This window comes from Phalangium opilio, unplaced genomic scaffold (genome assembly GCF_054372755.1).
Source record: "Phalangium opilio isolate 3A_F unplaced genomic scaffold, DU_Popi_V2 ptg000031l_1, whole genome shotgun sequence".
In the NCBI taxonomy this organism is placed as follows: Eukaryota; Metazoa; Arthropoda; class Arachnida; order Opiliones; family Phalangiidae; genus Phalangium; species Phalangium opilio.
The window spans coordinates 275,562-295,303 of record NW_028324158.1 but is presented as its reverse complement, the minus strand read 5'-3'; the positions used below and the strand labels follow the sequence as shown (position 1 = coordinate 295,303).

The window sequence follows — 19,742 nt, the reverse complement described above, 5'->3', positions numbered from 1 at the left end:
ATTCAGAGTTTTTTAAAAATACCTGACGAACATTTTATCTTTTGGCTTCTGTGGCGCAATGGTTAGCGCGTTCGGCTGTTAACCGAAAGGTTGGTGGTTCGAGCCCACCCGGGAGCGGTGTTGTAAGCTCTCACATGTAACGTAAAAAGCCAAAGTGTTTCCACAATACCCGACGACCATTTAATTTTTGGGCTTCCGTGGCGCAATGGTTAGCGCGTTCGGCTGTTAACCGAAAGGTTGGTGGTTCGAGCCCATCCGTGAGCGGTGTTGTGAGGTCTCAGATGTGACGTAAAAAGTCAAAGTTTTTCCACAATACCTGACGAACATTTAATCTTTGGGCTTCCGTTGCGCAATGGTTAACGCCGTCGGCTGTTAACCGAAAGGTTGGTGGTTCGAGCCCATCCGGGAGCGGTGTTGTGAGGTCTTAGATGTGACGTAAAATTCAGAGTTTTTTAAAAATAACTGACGAACATTTAATTTTTGGGTTTCCGTGGCGCAATGGTTAGAGCGTTCAGCTGTTAACCGAAACTTGGTGGTTCGAGCCCACCCGGGAGCGGTGTTGTGAGCTCTCACATGTAACGTAAAAATCCAAAGTTTTTCCACAATACCTGACGAACATTTAATCTTTGGGCTTCCGTTGCGCAATGGTTAACGCCGTCGGCTGTTAACCGAAAGGTTGGTGGTTCGAGCCCATCCGGGAGCGGTGTTGTGAGGTCTTAGATGTAACGTAAAATTCAGAGTTTTTTAAAAATACCTGACGAACATTTTATCTTTGGGCTTCTGTGGCGCAATGGTTAGCGCGTTCGGCTGTTAACCGAAAGGTTGGTGGTTCGAGCCCACCCGGGAGCGGTGTTGTGAGCTCTCACATGTAACGTAAAAAGCCAAAGTGTTTCCACAATACCCGACGACCATTTAATTTTTGGGCTTCCGTGGCGCAATGGTTAGCGCGTTCGGCTGTTAACCGAAAGGTTGGTGGTTCGAGCCCATCCGTGAGCGGTGTTGTGAGGTCTCAGATGTGACGTAAAAAGTCAAAGTTTTTCCACAATACCTGACGAACATTTAATCTTTGGGCTACCGTTGCGCAATGGTTAACGCCGTCGGCTGTTAACCGAAAGGTTGGTGGTTCGAGCCCATCCGGGAGCGGTGTTGTGAGGTCTTAGATGTGACGTAAAATTCAGAGTTTTTTAAAAATAACTGACGAACATTTAATTTTTGGGTTTCCGTGGCGCAATGGTTAGAGCGTTCAGCTGTTAACCGAAAGTTGGTGGTTCGAGCCCACCCGGGAGCGGTGTTGTGAGCTCTCACATGTAACGTAAAAATCCAAAGTTTTTCCACAATACCTGACGAACATTTAATCTTTGGGCTTCCGTTGCGCAATGGTTAACGCCGTCGGCTGTTAACCGAAAGGTTGGTGGTTCGAGCCCATCCGGGAGCGGTGTTGTGAGGTCTTAGATGTGACGTAAAATTCAGAGTTTTTTTAAAAATAACTAACGAACATTTAATTTTTGGGTTTCCGTGGCGCAATGGTTAGAGCGTTCAGCTGTTAACCGAAAGTTGGTGGTTCGAGACCACCCGGGAGCGGTGTTGTGAGCTCTCACATGTAACGTAAAAATCCAAAGTTTTTCCACAATACCTGACGAACATTTAATCTTTGGGCTTCCGTTGCGCAATGGTTAACGCCGTCGGCTGTTAACCGAAAGGTTGGTGGTTCGAGCCCATCCGGGAGTGGTGTTGTGAGGTCTTAGATGTAACGTAAAATTCAGAGTTTTTTAAAAATACCTGACGAACATTTTATCTTTGGGCTTCTGTGGCGCAATGGTTAGCGCGTTCGGCTGTTAACCGAAAGGTTGGTGGTTCGAGCCCACCCGGGAGCGGTGTTGTGAGCTCTCACATGTAACGTAAAAAGCCAAAGTGTTTCCACAATACCCGACGACCATTTAATTTTTGGGCTTCCGTGGCGCAATGGTTAGCGCGTTCGGCTGTTAACCGAAAGGTTGGTGGTTCGAGCCCATCCGTGAGCGGTGTTGTGAGGTCTCAGATGTGACGTAAAAAGTCAAAGTTTTTCCACAATACCTGACGAACATTTAATCTTTGGGCTTCCGTTGCGCAATGGTTAACGCCGTCGGCTGTTAACCGAAAGGTTGGTGGTTCGAGCCCATCCGGGAGCGGTGTTGTGAGGTCTTAGATGTGACGTAAAATTCAGAGTTTTTTAAAAATAACTGACGAACATTTAATTTTTGGGTTTCCGTGGCGCAATGGTTAGAGCGTTCAGCTGTTAACCGAAAGTTGGTGGTTCGAGCCCACCCGGGAGCGGTGTTGTGAGCTCTCACATGTAACGTAAAAATCCAAAGTTTTTCCACAATACCTGACGAACATTTAATCTTTGGGCTTCCGTTGCGCAATGGTTAACGCCGTCGGCTGTTAACCGAAAGGTTGGTGGTTCGAGCCCATCCGGGAGCGGTGTTGTGAGGTCTTAGATGTGACGTAAAATTCAGAGTTTTTTTAAAAATAACTGACGAACATTTAATTTTTGGGTTTCCGTGGCGCAATGGTTAGAGCGTTCAGCTGTTAACCGAAAGTTGGTGGTTCGAGACCACCCGGGAGCGGTGTTGTGAGCTCTCACATGTAACGTAAAAATCCAAAGTTTTTCCACAATACCTGACGAACATTTAATCTTTGGGCTTCCGTTGCGCAATGGTTAACGCCGTCGGCTGTTAACCGAAAGGTTGGTGGTTCGAGCCCATCCGGGAGCGGTGTTGTGAGGTCTTAGATGTAACGTAAAATTCAGAGTTTTTTAAAAATACCTGACGAACATTTTATCTTTGGGCTTCTTTGGCGCAATGGTTAGCGCGTTCGGCTGTTAACCGAAAGGTTGGTGGTTCGAGCCCACCCGGGAGCGGTGTTGTGAGCTCTCACATGTAACGTAAAAAGCCAAAGTGTTTCCACAATACCCGACGACCATTTAATTTTTGGGCTTCCGTGGCGCAATGGTTAGCGCGTTCGGCTGTTAACCGAAAGGTTGGTGGTTCGAGCCCATCCGTGAGCGGTGTTGTGAGGTCTCAGATGTGACGTAAAAAGTCAAAGTTTTTCCACAATACCTGACGAACATTTAATCTTTGGGCTTCCGTTGCGCAATGGTTAACGCCGTCGGCTGTTAACCGAAAGGTTGGTGGTTCGAGCCCATCCGGGAGCGGTGTTGTGAGGTCTTAGATGTGACGTAAAATTCAGAGTTTTTTAAAAATAACTGACGAACATTTAATTTTTGGGTTTCCGTGGCGCAATGGTTAGAGCGTTCAGCTGTTAACCGAAAGTTGGTGGTTCGAGCCCACCCGGGAGCGGTGTTGTGAGCTCTCACATGTAACGTAAAAATCCAAAGTTTTTCCACAATACCTGACGAACATTTAATCTTTGGGCTTCCGTTGCGCAATGGTTAACGCCGTCGGCTGTTAACCGAAAGGTTGGTGGTTCGAGCCCATCCGGGAGCGGTGTTGTGAGGTCTTAGATGTGACGTAAAATTCAGAGTTTTTTTAAAAATAACTGACGAACATTTAATTTTTGGGTTTCCGTGGCGCAATGGTTAGAGCGTTCAGCTGTTAACCGAAAGTTGGTGGTTCGAGACCACCCGGGAGCGGTGTTGTGAGCTCTCACATGTAACGTAAAAATCCAAAGTTTTTCCACAATACCTGACGAACATTTAATCTTTGGGCTTCCGTTGCGCAATGGTTAACGCCGTCGGCTGTTAACCGAAAGGTTGGTGGTTCGAGCCCATCCGGGAGCGGTGTTGTGAGGTCTTAGATGTAACGTAAAATTCAGAGTTTTTTAAAAATACCTGACGAACATTTTATCTTTGGGCTTCTGTGGCGCAATGGTTAGCGCGTTCGGCTGTTAACCGAAAGGTTGGTGGTTCGAGCCCACCCGGGAGCGGTGTTGTGAGCTCTCACATGTAACGTAAAAAGCCAAAGTGTTTCCACAATACCCGACGACCATTTAATTTTTGGGCTTCCGTGGCGCAATGGTTAGCGCGTTCGGCTGTTAACCGAAAGGTTGGTGGTTCGAGCCCATCCGTGAGCGGTGTTGTGAGGTCTCAGATGTGACGTAAAAAGTCAAAGTTTTTCCACAATACCTGACGAACATTTAATCTTTGGGCTTCCGTTGCGCAATGGTTAACGCCGTCGGCTGTTAACCGAAAGGTTGGTGGTTCGAGCCCATCCGGGAGCGGTGTTGTGAGGTCTTAGATGTAACTTAAAATTCAGAGTTTTTTAAAAATATCTGACGAACATTTAATTTTTGGGCTTCCGTGGCGCAATGGTTAGCGCGTTCAGCTGTTATTCAAAAGGTTTGTGGTTCGAGCCCATCCGGGAGCGGTGTTTTGAAGTCTCGGATTTGACGTAAAAAGTCAGAGTTTTTTCACAATACCTGACGACCATTTCATTTCTGAGCTTCCTTGGCTCGAAGGTTAGCGCGTTCGAATGTTAACCAAAAGGTTGGTGGTTCGAGCCCACCCGGCTGCCGTGTTGTGAAGTCTCAAATGTAACGTAAAAAGCCAAAGTTTTTCCACAATACCTGACGACCGTTTAATTTTTGAGCTTCCGTGGCGCAATGGTTAGCGCGTTCGGCTGTTAACCGAAAGGTTGGTGGTTCGAGCCCACCCGGGGGCGGTGTTGTGAGATCTCAAACGTAATGTCAAATGCCAAAGTTTTTCCACAATACCTGACGAACATTTAATCTTTGGGCTTCCGTTGCGCAATGGTTAACGCCGTCGGCTGTTAACCGAAAGGTTGGTGGTTCGAGCCCATCCGGGAGCGGTGTTGTGAGGTCTTAGATGTAACGTAAAATTCAGAGTTTTTTAAAAATAACTGACGAACATTTAATTTTTGGGCTTCCGTGGTGCAATGGTTAGCGCGTTCGGCTGTTAACCGAAAGGTTGGTGGTTCGAGCCCACCCGGGAGCGGTGTTGTGAGCTCTCACATGTAACGTAAAAAGCCAAAGTGTTTCCACAATACCCGACGACCATTTAATTTTTGGGCTTCCGTGGCGCAATGGTTAGCGCGTTCGGCTGTTAACCGAAAGGTTGGTGGTTCGAGCCCACCCGGGAGCGGTGTTGTGAGCTCTCACATGTAACGTAAAAAGCCAAAGTGTTTCCACAATACCCGACGACCATTTAATTTTTGGGCTTCCGTGGCGCAATGGTTAGCGCGTTCGGCTGTTAACCGAAAGGTTGGTGGTTCGAGCCCATCCGTGAGCGGTGTTGTGAGGTCTCAGATGTGACGTAAAAAGTCAAAGTTTTTCCACAATACCTGACGAACATTTAATCTTTGGGCTTCCGTTGCGCAATGGTTAACGCCGTCGGCTGTTAACCGAAAGGTTGGTGGTTCGAGCCCATCCGGGAGCGGTGTTGTGAGCTCTCACATGTAACGTAAAAAGCCAAAGTGTTTCCACAATACCCGACGACCATTTAATTTTTGGGCTTCCGTGGCGCAATGGTTAGCGCGTTCGGCTGTTAACCGAAAGGTTGGTGGTTCGAGCCCATCCGTGAGCGGTGTTGTGAGGTCTCAGATGTGACGTAAAAAGTCAAAGTTTTTCCACAATACCTGACGAACATTTAATCTTTGGGCTTCCGTTGCGCAATGGTTAACGCCGTCGGCTGTTAACCGAAAGTTGGTGGTTCGAGCCCACCCGGGAGCGGTGTTGTGAGCTCTCACATGTAACGTAAAAAGCCAAAGTGTTTCCACAATACCCGACGACCATTTAAATTTTGGGCTTCCGTGGCGCAATGGTTAGCGCGTTCGGCTGTTAACCGAAAGGTTGGTGGTTCGAGCCCATCCGTGAGCGGTGTTGTGAGGTCTCAGATGTGACGTAAAAAGTCAGTTTTTCCACAATACCTGACGAACATTTAATCTTTGGGCTTCCGTTGCGCAATGGTTAACGCCGTCGGCTGTTAACCGAAAGGTTGGTGGTTCGAGCCCATCCGGGAGCGGTGTTGTGAGCTCTCACATGTAACGTAAAAAGCCAAAGTGTTTCCACAATACCCGACGACCATTCAATTTTTGGGCTTCCGTGGCGCAATGGTTAGCGCGTTCGGCTGTTAACCGAAAGGTTGGTGGTTCGAGCCCACCCGGGGGCGGTGTTGTGAGATCTCAAACGTAATGTCAAATGCCAAAGTTTTTCCACAATACCTGACGAACATTTAATCTTTGGGCTTCCGTTGCGCAATGGTTAACGCCGTCGGCTGTTAACCGAAAGGTTGGTGGTTCGAGCCCATCCGGGAGCGGTGTTGTGAGGTCTTAGATGTGACGTAAAATTCAGAGTTTTTTAAAAATAACTGACGAACATTTAATTTTTGGGTTTCCGTGGCGCAATGGTTAGAGCGTTCAGCTGTTAACCGAAAGTTGGTGGTTCGAGCCCACCCGGGAGCGGTGTTGTGAGCTCTCACATTTAACGTAAAAAGCCAAAGTTTTTCCACAATACCTGACGAACATTTAATCTTTGGGCTTCCGTTGCGCAATGGTTAACGCCGTCGGCTGTTAACCGAAAGGTTGGTGGTTCGAGCCCATCCGGGAGCGGTGTTGTGAGGTCTTAGATGTAACTTAAAATTCAGAGTTTTTTAAAAATATCTGACGAACATTTAATTTTTGGGCTTCCGTGGCGCAATGGTTAGCGCGTTCAGCTGTTATTCAAAAGGTTTGTGGTTCGAGCCCATCCGGGAGCGGTGTTTTGAAGTCTCGGATGTGACGTAAAAAGTCAGAGTTTTTCCACAATACCTGACGAAAATTTCATTTCTGAGCTTCCTTGGCTCGAAGGTTAGCGCGTTCGAATGTTAACCAAAAGGTTGGTGGTTCGAGCCCACCCGGCTGCCGTGTTGTGAAGTCTCAAATGTAACGTAAAAAGCCAAAGTTTTTCCACAATACCTGACGACCGTTTAATTTTTGAGCTTCCGTGGCGCAATGGTTAGCGCGTTCGGCTGTTAACCGAAAGGTTGGTGGTTCGAGCCCACCCGGGAGCGGTGTTGTGAGCTCTCAAATGTAACGTAAAAAGCCAAAGTTTTTCCACAATACCTGACGACCGTTTAATTTTTGAGCTTCCGTGGCGCAATGGTTAGCGCGTTCGGCTGTTAACCGAAAGGTTGGTGGTTCGAGCCCACCCGGGGGCGGTGTTGTGAGATCTCAAACGTAATGTCAAATGCCAAAGTTTTTCCACAATACCTGACGAACATTTAATCTTTGGGCTTCCGTTGCGCAATGGTTAACGCCGTCGGCTGTTAACCGAAAGGTTGGTGGTTCGAGCCCATCCGGGAGCGGTGTTGTGAGGTCTTAGATGTAACGTAAAATTCAGAGTTTTTTAAAAATAACTGACGAACATTTAATTTTTGGGCTTCCGTGGCGCAATGGTTAGCGCGTTCGGCTGTTAACCGAAAGGTTGGTGGTTCGAGCCCATCCGGGAGCGGTGTTGTGAGGTCTTAGATGTAACGTAAAATTCAGAGTTTTTTAAAAATACCTGACGAACATTTTATCTTTGGGCTTCTGTGGCGCAATGGTTAGCGCGTTCGGCTGTTAACCGAAAGGTTGGTGGTTCGAGCCCACCCGGGAGCGGTGTTGTGAGCTCTCACATGTAACGTAAAAAGCCAAAGTGTTTCCACAATACCCGACGACCATTTAATTTTTGGGCTTCCGTGGCGCAATGGTTAGCGCGTTCGGCTGTTAACCGAAAGGTTGGTGGTTCGAGCCCATCCGTGAGCGGTGTTGTGAGGTCTCAGATGTGACGTAAAAAGTCAAAGTTTTTCCACAATACCTGACGAACATTTAATCTTTGGGCTTCCGTTGCGCAATGGTTAACGCCGTCGGCTGTTAACCGAAAGGTTGGTGGTTCGAGCCCATCCGGGAGCGGTGTTGTGAGGTCTTAGATGTGACGTAAAATTCAGAGTTTTTTAAAAATAACTGACGAACATTTAATTTTTGGGTTTCCTTGGCGCAATGGTTAGAGCGTTCAGCTGTTAACCGAAAGTTGGTGGTTCGAGCCCACCCGGGAGCGGTGTTGTGAGCTCTCACATGTAACGTAAAAAGCCAAAGTTTTTCCACAATACCTGACGAACATTTAATCTTTGGGCTTCCGTTGCGCAATGGTTAACGCCGTCGGCTGTTAACCAAAAGGTTGGTGGTTCGAGCCCATCCGGGAGCGGTGTTGTGAGGTCTTAGATGTAACGTAAAATTCAGAGTTTTTTAAAAATAACTGACGAACATTTAATTTTTGGGCTTCCGTGGCGCAATGGTTAGAGCGTTCAGCTGTTATTCAAAAGGTTTGTGGTTCGAGCCCACCCGGCTGCCGTGTTGTGAAGTCTCAAATGTAACGTAAAAGACCAAAGTTTTTCCACAATACCTGACGACCGTTTAATTTTTGAGCTTCCGTTACGCAATGGTTAGCGCGTTCGGCTGTTAACCGAAAGGTTGGTGGTTCGAGCCCACCCGGGAGCGGTGTTGTGAGCTCTCAAATGTAACGTAAAAAGCCAAAGTTTTTCCACAATACCTGACGACCGTTTAATTTTTGAGCTTCCGTGGCGCAATGGTTAGCGCGTTCGGCTGTTAACCGAAAGGTTGGTGGTTCGAGCCCACCCGGGGGCGGTGTTGTGAGATCTCAAACGTAATGTCAAATGCCAAAGTTTTTCCACAATACCTGACGAACATTTAATCTTTGGGCTTCCGTTGCGCAATGGTTAACGCCGTCGGCTGTTAACCGAAAGGTTGGTGGTTCGAGCCCATCCGGGAGCGGTGTTGTGAGGTCTTAGATGTAACGTAAAATTCAGAGTTTTTTAAAAATAACTGACGAACGTTTAATTTTTGGGTTTCGTGGCGCAATGGTTAGCGCGTTCGGCTGTTAACCGAAAGGTTGGTGGTTCGAGCCCATCCGGGAGCGGTGTTGTGAGGTCTTAGATGTAACGTAAAATTCAGAGTTTTTTAAAAATACCTGACGAACATTTTATCTTCGGGCTTCCGTGGCGCAATGGTTAGCGCGTTCGGCTGTTAACCGAAAGGTTGGTGGTTCGAGCCCATCCGTGAGCGGTGTTGTGAGGTCTCAGATGTGACGTAAAAAGTCAAAGTTTTTCCACAATACCTGACGAACATTTAATCTTTGGGCTTCCGTTGCGCAATGGTTAACGCCGTCGGCTGTTAACCGAAAGGTTGGTGGTTCGAGCCCATCCGGGAGCGGTGTTGTGAGGTCCTAGATGTGACGTAAAATTCAGAGTTTTTTAAAAATAACTGACGAACATTTAATTTTTGGGTTTCCGTGGCGCAATGGTTAGAGCGTTCAGCTGTTAACCGAAAGTTGGTGGTTCGAGCCCACCCGGGAGCGGTGTTGTGAGCTCTCACATGTAACGTAAAAAGCCAAAGTGTTTCCACAATACCCGACGACCATTTAATTTTTGGGCTTCCGTGGCGCAATGGTTAGCGCGTTCGGCTGTTAACCGAAAGGTTGGTGGTTCGAGCCCATCCGTGAGCGGTGTTGTGAGGTCTTAGATGTAACGTAAAATTCAGAGTTTTTTAAAAATATCTGACGAACATTTAATTTTTGGGCTTCCGTTGCGCAATGGTTAACGCCGTCGGCTGTTAACCGAAAGGTTGGTGGTTCGAGCCCATCCGGGAGCGGTGTTGTGAGGTCTTAGATGTGACGTAAAATTCAGAGTTTTTCCACAATACCTGACGACCATTTCATTTCTGAGCTTCCTTGGCTCGAAGGTTAGCGCGTTCGAATGTTAACCAAAAGGTTGGTGGTTCGAGCCCACCCGGCTGCCGTGTTGTGAAGTCTCAAATGTAACGTAAAAAGCCAAAGTTTTTCCACAATACCTGACGACCGTTTAATTTTTGAGCTTCCGTGGCGCAATGGTTAGCGCGTTCGGCTGTTAACCGAAAGGTTGGTGGTTCGAGCCCACCCGGGAGCGGTGTTGTGAGCTCTCAAATGTAACGTAAAAAGCCAAAGTTTTTCCACAATACCTGACGACCGTTTAATTTTTGAGCTTCCGTGGCGCAATGGTTAGCGCGTTCGGCTGTTAACCGAAAGGTTGGTGGTTCGAGCCCACCCGGGGGCGGTGTTGTGAGATCTCAAACGTAATGTCAAATGCCAAAGTTTTTCCACAATACCTGACGAACATTTAATCTTTGGGCTTCCGTTGCGCAATGGTTAACGCCGTCGGCTGTTAACCGAAAGTTGGTGGTTCGAGCCCATCCGGGAGCGGTGTTGTGAGGTCTTAGATGTGACGTAAAATTCAGAGTTTTTTAAAAATAACTGACGAACATTTAATTTTTGGGTTTCCGTGGCGCAATGGTTAGAGCGTTCAGCTGTTAACCGAAAGTTGGTGGTTCGAGCCCACCCGGGAGCGGTGTTGTGAGCTCTCACATGTAACGTAAAAAGCCAAAGTTTTTCCACAATACCTGACGAACATTTAATCTTTGGGCTTCCGTTGCGCAATGGTTAACGCCGTCGGCTGTTAACCGAAAGGTTGGTGGTTCGAGCCCATCCGGGAGCGGTGTTGTGAGGTCTTAGATGTAACTTAAAATTCAGAGTTTTTTAAAAATATCTGACGAACATTTAATTTTTGGGCTTCCGTGGCGCAATGGTTAGCGCGTTCAGCTGTTATTCAAAAGGTTTGTGGTTCGAGCCCATCCGGGAGCGGTGTTTTGAAGTCTCGGATGTGACGTAAAAAGTCAGAGTTTTTCCACAATACCTGACGAAAATTTCATTTCTGAGCTTCCTTGGCTCGAAGGTTAGCGCGTTCGAATGTTAACCAAAAGGTTGGTGGTTCGAGCCCACCCGGCTGCCGTGTTGTGAAGTCTCAAATGTAACGTAAAAAGCCAAAGTTTTTCCACAATACCTGACGACCGTTTAATTTTTGAGCTTCCGTGGCGCAATGGTTAGCGCGTTCGGCTGTTAACCGAAAGGTTGGTGGTTCGAGCCCACCCGGGAGCGGTGTTGTGAGCTCTCAAATGTAACGTAAAAAGCCAAAGTTTTTCCACAATACCTGACGACCGTTTAATTTTTGAGCTTCCGTGGCGCAATGGTTAGCGCGTTCGGCTGTTAACCGAAAGGTTGGTGGTTCGAGCCCACCCGGGGGCGGTGTTGTGAGATCTCAAACGTAATGTCAAATGCCAAAGTTTTTCCACAATACCTGACGAACATTTAATCTTTGGGCTTCCGTTGCGCAATGGTTAACGCCGTCGGCTGTTAACCGAAAGGTTGGTGGTTCGAGCCCATCCGGGAGCGGTGTTGTGAGGTCTTAGATGTAACGTAAAATTCAGAGTTTTTTAAAAATAACTGACGAACATTTAATTTTTGGGCTTCCGTGGCGCAATGGTTAGCGCGTTCGGCTGTTAACCGAAAGGTTGGTGGTTCGAGCCCATCCGGGAGCGGTGTTGTGAGGTCTTAGATGTAACGTAAAATTCAGAGTTTTTTAAAAATACCTGACGAACATTTTATCTTTGGGCTTCTGTGGCGCAATGGTTAGCGCGTTCGGCTGTTAACCGAAAGGTTGGTGGTTCGAGCCCACCCGGGAGCGGTGTTGTGAGCTCTCACATGTAACGTAAAAAGCCAAAGTGTTTCCACAATACCCGACGACCATTTAATTTTTGGGTTTCCGTGGCGCAATGGTTAGAGCGTTCAGCTGTTAACCGAAAGTTGGTGGTTCGAGCCCACCCGGGAGCGGTGTTGTGAGCTCTCACATGTAACGTAAAAAGCCAAAGTTTTTCCACAATACCTGACGAACATTTAATCTTTGGGCTTCCGTTGCGCAATGGTTAACGCCGTCGGCTGTTAACCAAAAGGTTGGTGGTTCGAGCCCATCCGGGAGCGGTGTTGTGAGGTCTTAGATGTAACGTAAAATTCAGAGTTTTTTAAAAATAACTGACGAACATTTAATTTTTGGGCTTCCGTGGCGCAATGGTTAGAGCGTTCAGCTGTTATTCAAAAGGTTTGTGGTTCGAGCCCACCCGGCTGCCGTGTTGTGAAGTCTCAAATGTAACGTAAAAGACCAAAGTTTTTCCACAATACCTGACGACCGTTTAATTTTTGAGCTTCCGTTACGCAATGGTTAGCGCGTTCGGCTGTTAACCGAAAGGTTGGTGGTTCGAGCCCACCCGGGAGCGGTGTTGTGAGCTCTCAAATGTAACGTAAAAAGCCAAAGTTTTTCCACAATACCTGACGACCGTTTAATTTTTGAGCTTCCGTGGCGCAATGGTTAGCGCGTTCGGCTGTTAACCGAAAGGTTGGTGGTTCGAGCCCACCCGGGGGCGGTGTTGTGAGATCTCAAACGTAATGTCAAATGCCAAAGTTTTTCCACAATACCTGACGAACATTTAATCTTTGGGCTTCCGTTGCGCAATGGTTAACGCCGTCGGCTGTTAACCGAAAGGTTGGTGGTTCGAGCCCATCCGGGAGCGGTGTTGTGAGGTCTTAGATGTAACGTAAAATTCAGAGTTTTTTAAAAATAACTGACGAACGTTTAATTTTTGGGCTTCCGTGGCGCAATGGTTAGCGCGTTCGGCTGTTAACCGAAAGGTTGGTGGTTCGAGCCCATCCGGGAGCGGTGTTGTGAGGTCTTAGATGTAACGTAAAATTCAGAGTTTTTTAAAAATACCTGACGAACATTTTATCTTCGGGCTTCCGTGGCGCAATGGTTAGCGCGTTCGGCTGTTAACCGAAAGGTTGGTGGTTCGAGCCCATCCGTGAGCGGTGTTGTGAGGTCTCAGATGTGACGTAAAAAGTCAAAGTTTTTCCACAATACCTGACGAACATTTAATCTTTGGGCTTCCGTTGCGCAATGGTTAACGCCGTCGGCTGTTAACCGAAAGGTTGGTGGTTCGAGCCCATCCGGGAGCGGTGTTGTGAGGTCTTAGATGTGACGTAAAATTCAGAGTTTTTTAAAAATAACTGACGAACATTTAATTTTTGGGTTTCCGTGGCGCAATGGTTAGAGCGTTCAGCTGTTAACCGAAAGTTGGTGGTTCGAGCCCACCCGGGAGCGGTGTTGTGAGCTCTCACATGTAACGTAAAAAGCCAAAGTTTTTCCACAATATCTGACGAACATTTAATCTTTGGGCTTCCGTTGCGCAATGGTTAACGCCGTCGGCTGTTAACCAAAAGGTTGGTGGTTCGAGCCCATCCGGGAGCGGTGTTATGAGGTCTTAGATGTAACGTAAAATTCAGAGTTTTTTAAAAATAACTGACGAACATTTAATTTTTGGGTTTCCGTGGCGCAATGGTTAGAGCGTTCAGCTGTTAACCGAAAGTTGGTGGTTCGAGCCCACCCGGGAGCGGTGTTGTGAGCTCTCACATGTAACGTAAAAAGCCAAAGTTTTTCCACAATACCTGACGAACATTTAATCTTTGGGCTTCCGTTGCGCAATGGTTAACGCCGTCGGCTGTTAACCGAAAGGTTGGTGGTTCGAGCCCATCCGGGAGCGGTGTTGTGAGGTCTTAGATGTAACGTAAAATTCAGAGTTTTTTAAAAATAACTGACGAACATTTAATTTTTGGGCTTCCGTGGCGCAATGGTTAGCGCGTTCGGCTGTTAACCGAAAGGTTGGTGGTTCGAGCCCATCCGGGAGCGGTGTTGTGAGGTCTTAGATGTAACGTAAAATTCAGAGTTTTTTAAAAATACCTGACGAACATTTTATCTTTGGGCTTCTGTGGCGCAATGGTTAGCGCGTTCGGCTGTTAACCGAAAGGTTGGTGGTTCGAGCCCACCCGGGAGCGGTGTTGTGAGCTCTCACATGTAACGTAAAAAGCCAAAGTGTTTCCACAATACCCGACGACCATTTAATTTTTGGGTTTCCGTGGCGCAATGGTTAGAGCGTTCAGCTGTTAACCGAAAGTTGGTGGTTCGAGCCCACCCGGGAGCGGTGTTGTGAGCTCTCACATGTAACGTAAAAAGCCAAAGTTTTTCCACAATACCTGACGAACATTTAATCTTTGGGCATCCGTTGCGCAATGGTTAACGCCGTCGGCTGTTAACCAAAAGGTTGGTGGTTCGAGCCCATCCGGGAGCGGTGTTGTGAGGTCTTAGATGTAACGTAAAATTCAGAGTTTTTTAAAAATAACTGACGAACATTTAATTTTTGGGCTTCCGTGGCGCAATGGTTAGAGCGTTCAGCTGTTATTCAAAAGGTTTGTGGTTCGAGCCCACCCGGCTGCCGTGTTGTGAAGTCTCAAATGTAACGTAAAAGACCAAAGTTTTTCCACAATACCTGACGACCGTTTAATTTTTGAGCTTCCGTTACGCAATGGTTAGCGCGTTCGGCTGTTAACCGAAAGGTTGGTGGTTCGAGCCCACCCGGGAGCGGTGTTGTGAGCTCTCAAATGTAACGTAAAAAGCCAAAGTTTTTCCACAATACCTGACGACCGTTTAATTTTTGAGCTTCCGTGGCGCAATGGTTAGCGCGTTCGGCTGTTAACCGAAAGGTTGGTGGTTCGAGCCCACCCGGGGGCGGTGTTGTGAGATCTCAAACGTAATGTCAAATGCCAAAGTTTTTCCACAATACCTGACGAACATTTAATCTTTGGGCTTCCGTTGCGCAATGGTTAACGCCGTCGGCTGTTAACCGAAAGGTTGGTGGTTCGAGCCCATCCGGGAGCGGTGTTGTGAGGTCTTAGATGTAACGTAAAATTCAGAGTTTTTTAAAAATAACTGACGAACGTTTAATTTTTGGGCTTCCGTGGCGCAATGGTTAGCGCGTTCGGCTGTTAACCGAAAGGTTGGTGGTTCGAGCCCATCCGGGAGCGGTGTTGTGAGGTCTTAGATGTAACGTAAAATTCAGAGTTTTTTAAAAATACCTGACGAACATTTTATCTTCGGGCTTCCGTGGCGCAATGGTTAGCGCGTTCGGCTGTTAACCGAAAGGTTGGTGGTTCGAGCCCATCCGTGAGCGGTGTTGTGAGGTCTCAGATGTGACGTAAAAAGTCAAAGTTTTTCCACAATACCTGACGAACATTTAATCTTTGGGCTTCCGTTGCGCAATGGTTAACGCCGTCGGCTGTTAACCGAAAGGTTGGTGGTTCGAGCCCATCCGGGAGCGGTGTTGTGAGGTCTTAGATGTGACGTAAAATTCAGAGTTTTTTAAAAATAACTGACGAACATTTAATTTTTGGGTTTCCGTGGCGCAATGGTTAGAGCGTTCAGCTGTTAACCGAAAGTTGGTGGTTCGAGCCCACCCGGGAGCGGTGTTGTGAGCTCTCACATGTAACGTAAAAAGCCAAAGTTTTTCCACAATATCTGACGAACATTTAATCTTTGGGCTTCCGTTGCGCAATGGTTAACGCCGTCGGCTGTTAACCAAAAGGTTGGTGGTTCGAGCCCATCCGGGAGCGGTGTTATGAGGTCTTAGATGTAACGTAAAATTCAGAGTTTTTTAAAAATAACTGACGAACATTTAATTTTTGGGTTTCCGTGGCGCAATGGTTAGAGCGTTCAGCTGTTAACCGAAAGTTGGTGGTTCGAGCCCACCCGGGAGCGGTGTTGTGAGCTCTCACATGTAACGTAAAAAGCCAAAGTGTTTCCACAATACCCGACGACCATTTAATTTTTGGGCTTCCGTGGCGCAATGGTTAGCGCGTTCGGCTGTTAACCGAAAGGTTGGTGGTTCGAGCCCATCCGTGAGCGGTGTTGTGAGGTCTTAGATGTAACGTAAAATTCAGAGTTTTTTAAAAATATCTGACGAACATTTAATTTTTGGGCTTCCGTTGCGCAATGGTTAACGCCGTCGGCTGTTAACCGAAAGGTTGGTGGTTCGAGCCCATCCGGGAGCGGTGTTGTGAGGTCTTAGATGTGACGTAAAAAGCCAAAGTGTTTCCACAATACCCGACGACCATTTAATTTTTGGGCTTCCGTGGCGCAATGGTTAGCGCGTTCGGCTGTTAACCGAAAGGTTGGTGGTTCGAGCCCATCCGTGAGCGGTGTTGTGAGGTCTCAGATGTGACGTAAAAAGTCAAAGTTTTTCCACAATACCTGACGAACATTTAATCTTTGGGCTTCCGTTGCGCAATGGTTAACGCCGTCGGCTGTTAACCGAAAGGTTGTTGGTTCGAGCCCATCCGGGAGCGGTGTTGTGAGGTCTTAGATGTGACGTAAAATTCAGAGTTTTTTAAAAATAACTGACGAACATTTAATTTTTGGGTTTCCGTGGCGCAATGGTTAGAGCGTTCAGCTGTTAACCGAAAGTTGGTGGTTCGAGCCCACCCGGGAGCGGTGTTGTGAGCTCTCACATGTAACGTAAAAAGCCAAAGTTTTTCCACAATACCTGACGAACATTTAATCTTTGGGCTTCCGTTGCGCAATGGTTAACGCCGTCGGCTGTTAACCAAAAGGTTGGTGGTTCGAGCCCATCCGGGAGCGGTGTTGTGAGGTCTTAGATGTAACGTAAAATTCAGAGTTTTTCCACAATACCTGACGACCATTTCATTTCTGAGCTTCCTTGGCTCGAAGGTTAGCGCGTTCGAATGTTAACCAAAAGGTTGGTGGTTCGAGCCCACCCGGCTGCCGTGTTGTGAAGTCTCAAATGTAACGTAAAAAGCCAAAGTTTTTCCACAATACCTGACGACCGTTTAATTTTTGAGCTTCCGTGGCGCAATGGTTAGCGCGTTCGGCTGTTAACCGAAAGGTTTGTGGTTCGAGCCCACCCGGGAGCGGTGTTGTGAGCTCTCAAATGTAACGTAAAAAGCCAAAGTTTTTCCACAATACCTGACGACCGTTTAATTTTTGAGCTTCCGTGGCGCAATGGTTAGCGCGTTCGGCTGTTAACCGAAAGGTTGGTGGTTCGAGCCCACCCGGGGGCGGTGTTGTGAGATCTCAAACGTAATGTCAAATGCCAAAGTTTTTCCACAATACCTGACGAACATTTAATCTTTGGGCTTCCGTTGCGCAATGGTTAACGCCGTCGGCTGTTAACCGAAAGGTTGGTGGTTCGAGCCCATCCGGGAGCGGTGTTGTGAGGTCTTAGATGTAACGTAAAATTCAGAGTTTTTTAAAATAACTGACGAACATTTAATTTTTGGGCTTCCGTGGCGCAATGGTTAGCGCGTTCGGCTGTTAACCGAAAGGTTGGTGGTTCGAGCCCATCCGGGAGCGGTGTTGTGAGGTCTTAGATGTAACGTAAAATTCAGAGTTTTTTAAAAATACCTGACGAACATTTTATCTTTGGGCTTCTGTGGCGCAATGGTTAGCGCGTTCGGCTGTTAACCGAAAGGTTGGTGGTTCGAGCCCACCCGGGAGCGGTGTTGTGAGCTCTCACATGTAACGTAAAAAGCCAAAGTGTTTCCACAATACCCGACGACCATTTAATTTTTGGGCTTCCGTGGCGCAATGGTTAGCGCGTTCGGCTGTTAACCGAAAGGTTGGTGGTTCGAGCCCATCCGTGAGCGGTGTTGTGAGGTCTCAGATGTGACGTAAAAAGTCAAAGTTTTTCCACAATACTTGACGAACATTTAATCTTTGGGCTTCCGTTGCGCAATGGTTAACGCCGTCGGCTGTTAACCGAAAGGTTGGTGGTTCGAGCCCATCCGGGAGCGGTGTTGTGAGGTCTTAGATGTGACGTAAAATTCAGAGTTTTTTAAAAATAACTGACGAACATTTAATTTTTGGGTTTCCGTGGCGCAATGGTTAGAGCGTTCAGCTGTTAACCGAAAGTTGGTGGTTCGAGCCCACCCGGGAGCGGTGTTGTGAGCTCTCACATGTAACGTAAAAAGCCAAAGTTTTTCCACAATACCTGACGAACATTTAATCTTTGGGCTTCCGTTGCGCAATGGTTAACGCCGTCGGCTGTTAACCGAAAGGTTGGTGGTTCGAGCCCATCCGGGAGCGGTGTTGTGAGGTCTTAGATGTAACTTAAAATTCAGAGTTTTTTAAAAGTATCTGACGAACATTTAATTTTTGGGCTTCCGTGGCGCAATGGTTAGCGCGTTCAGCTGTTATTCAAAAGGTTTGTGGTTCGAGCCCATCCGGGAGCGGTGTTTTGAAGTCTCGGATGTGACGTAAAAAGTCAGAGTTTTTCCACAATACCTGACGAAAATTTCATTTCTGAGCTTCCTTGGCTCGAAGGTTAGCGCGTTCGGCTGTTAACCGAAAGGTTGGTGGTTCGAGCCCACCCGGGAGCGGTGTTGTGAGCTCTCAAATGTAACGTAAAAAGCCAAAGTTTTTCCACAATACCTGACGACCGTTTAATTTTTGAGCTTCCGTGGCGCAATGGTTAGCGCGTTCGGCTGTTAACCGAAAGGTTGGTGGTTCGAGCCCACCCGGGGGCGGTGTTGTGAGATCTCAAACGTAATGTCAAATGCCAAAGTTTTTCCACAATACCTGACGAACATTTAATCTTTGGGCTTCCGTTGCGCAATGGTTAACGCCGTCGGCTGTTAACCGAAAGGTTGGTGGTTCGAGCCCATCCGGGAGCGGTGTTGTGAGGTCTTAGATGTAACGTAAAATTCAGAGTTTTTCCACAATACCTGACGAAAATTTCATTTCTGAGCTTCCTTGGCTCGAAGGTTAGCGCGTTCGAATGTTAACCAAAAGGTTGGTGGTTCGAGCCCACCCGGCTGCCGTGTTGTGAAGTCTCAAATGTAACGTAAAAAGCCAAAGTTTTTCCACAATACCTGACGACCGTTTAATTTTTGAGCTTCCGTGGCGCAATGGTTAGCGCGTTCGGCTGTTAACCGAAAGGTTGGTGGTTCGAGCCCATCCGTGAGCGGTGTTGTGAGGTCTCAGATGTGACGTAAAAAGTCAAAGTTTTTCCACAATACCTGACGAACATTTAATCTTTGGGCTTCCGTTGCGCAATGGTTAACGCCGTCGGCTGTTAACCGAAAGGTTGGTGGTTCGAGCCCATCCGGGAGCGGTGTTGTGAGGTCTTAGATGTGACGTAAAATTCAGAGTTTTTTAAAAATAACTGACGAACATTTAATTTTTGGGTTTCCGTGGCGCAATGGTTAGAGCGTTCAGCTGTTAACCGAAAGTTGGTGGTTCGAGCCCACCCGGGAGCGGTGTTGTGAGCTCTCACATGTAACGTAAAAAGCCAAAGTGTTTCCACAATACCCGACGACCATTTAATTTTTGGGCTTCCGTGGCGCAATGGTTAGCGCGTTCGGCTGTTAACCGAAAGGTTGGTGGTTCGAGCCCACCCGGGAGCGGTGTTGTGAGCTCTCACATGTAACGTAAAAAGCCAAAGTTTTTCCACAATACCTGACGAACATTTAATCTTTGGGCTTCCGTTGCGCAATGGTTAACGACGTCGGCTGTTAACCGAAAGGTTGGTGGTTCGAGCCCATCCGGGAGCGGTGTTGTGAGGTCTTAGATGTAACTTAAAATTCAGATTTTTTTAAAAATATCTGACGAACATTTAATTTTTGGGCTTCCGTGGCGCAATGGTTAGCGCGTTCAGCTGTTATTCAAAAGGTTTGTGGTTCGAGCCCATCCGGGAGCGGTGTTTTGAAGTCTCGGATGTGACGTAAAAAGTCAGAGTTTTTCCACAATACCTGACGAAAATTTCATTTCTGAGCTTCCTTGGCTCGAAGGTTAGCGCGTTCGAATGTTAACCAAAAGGTTGGTGGTTCGAGCCCACCCGGCTGCCGTGTTGTGAAGTCTCAAATGTAACGTAAAAAGCCAAAGTTTTTCCACAATACCTGACGACCGTTTAATTTTTGAGCTTCCGTGGCGCAATGGTTAGCGCGTTCGGCTGTTAACCGAAAGGTTGGTGGTTCGAGCCCACCCGGGAGCG

The 19,742-nt window shown here is 47.4% G+C and overlaps 6 non-coding genes across 6 annotated transcripts; all 6 read left to right on the top strand.

Moving 5' to 3' along the window:
- Window positions 1-5,025: 5,025 nt before the first annotated feature.
- On the top strand, window positions 5,026-5,098 carry TRNAN-GUU (transfer RNA asparagine (anticodon GUU)). The gene has a single exon. It is a non-coding gene; the product is annotated as a tRNA-Asn (tRNA).
- Window positions 5,099-6,930: 1,832 nt separating this feature from the next.
- Window positions 6,931-7,003, top strand: TRNAN-GUU (transfer RNA asparagine (anticodon GUU)). Its single transcript has one exon. It is a non-coding gene; the product is annotated as a tRNA-Asn (tRNA).
- Window positions 7,004-9,858: 2,855 nt separating this feature from the next.
- TRNAN-GUU (transfer RNA asparagine (anticodon GUU)) lies at window positions 9,859-9,931 on the top strand. The gene has a single exon. It is a non-coding gene; the product is annotated as a tRNA-Asn (tRNA).
- A 952-nt stretch (window positions 9,932-10,883) lies between these two features.
- TRNAN-GUU (transfer RNA asparagine (anticodon GUU)) lies at window positions 10,884-10,956 on the top strand. The gene has a single exon. It is a non-coding gene; the product is annotated as a tRNA-Asn (tRNA).
- An 8,126-nt stretch (window positions 10,957-19,082) lies between these two features.
- On the top strand, window positions 19,083-19,155 carry TRNAN-GUU (transfer RNA asparagine (anticodon GUU)). The gene has a single exon. It is a non-coding gene; the product is annotated as a tRNA-Asn (tRNA).
- A 514-nt stretch (window positions 19,156-19,669) lies between these two features.
- Window positions 19,670-19,742, top strand: TRNAN-GUU (transfer RNA asparagine (anticodon GUU)). The gene has a single exon. It is a non-coding gene; the product is annotated as a tRNA-Asn (tRNA).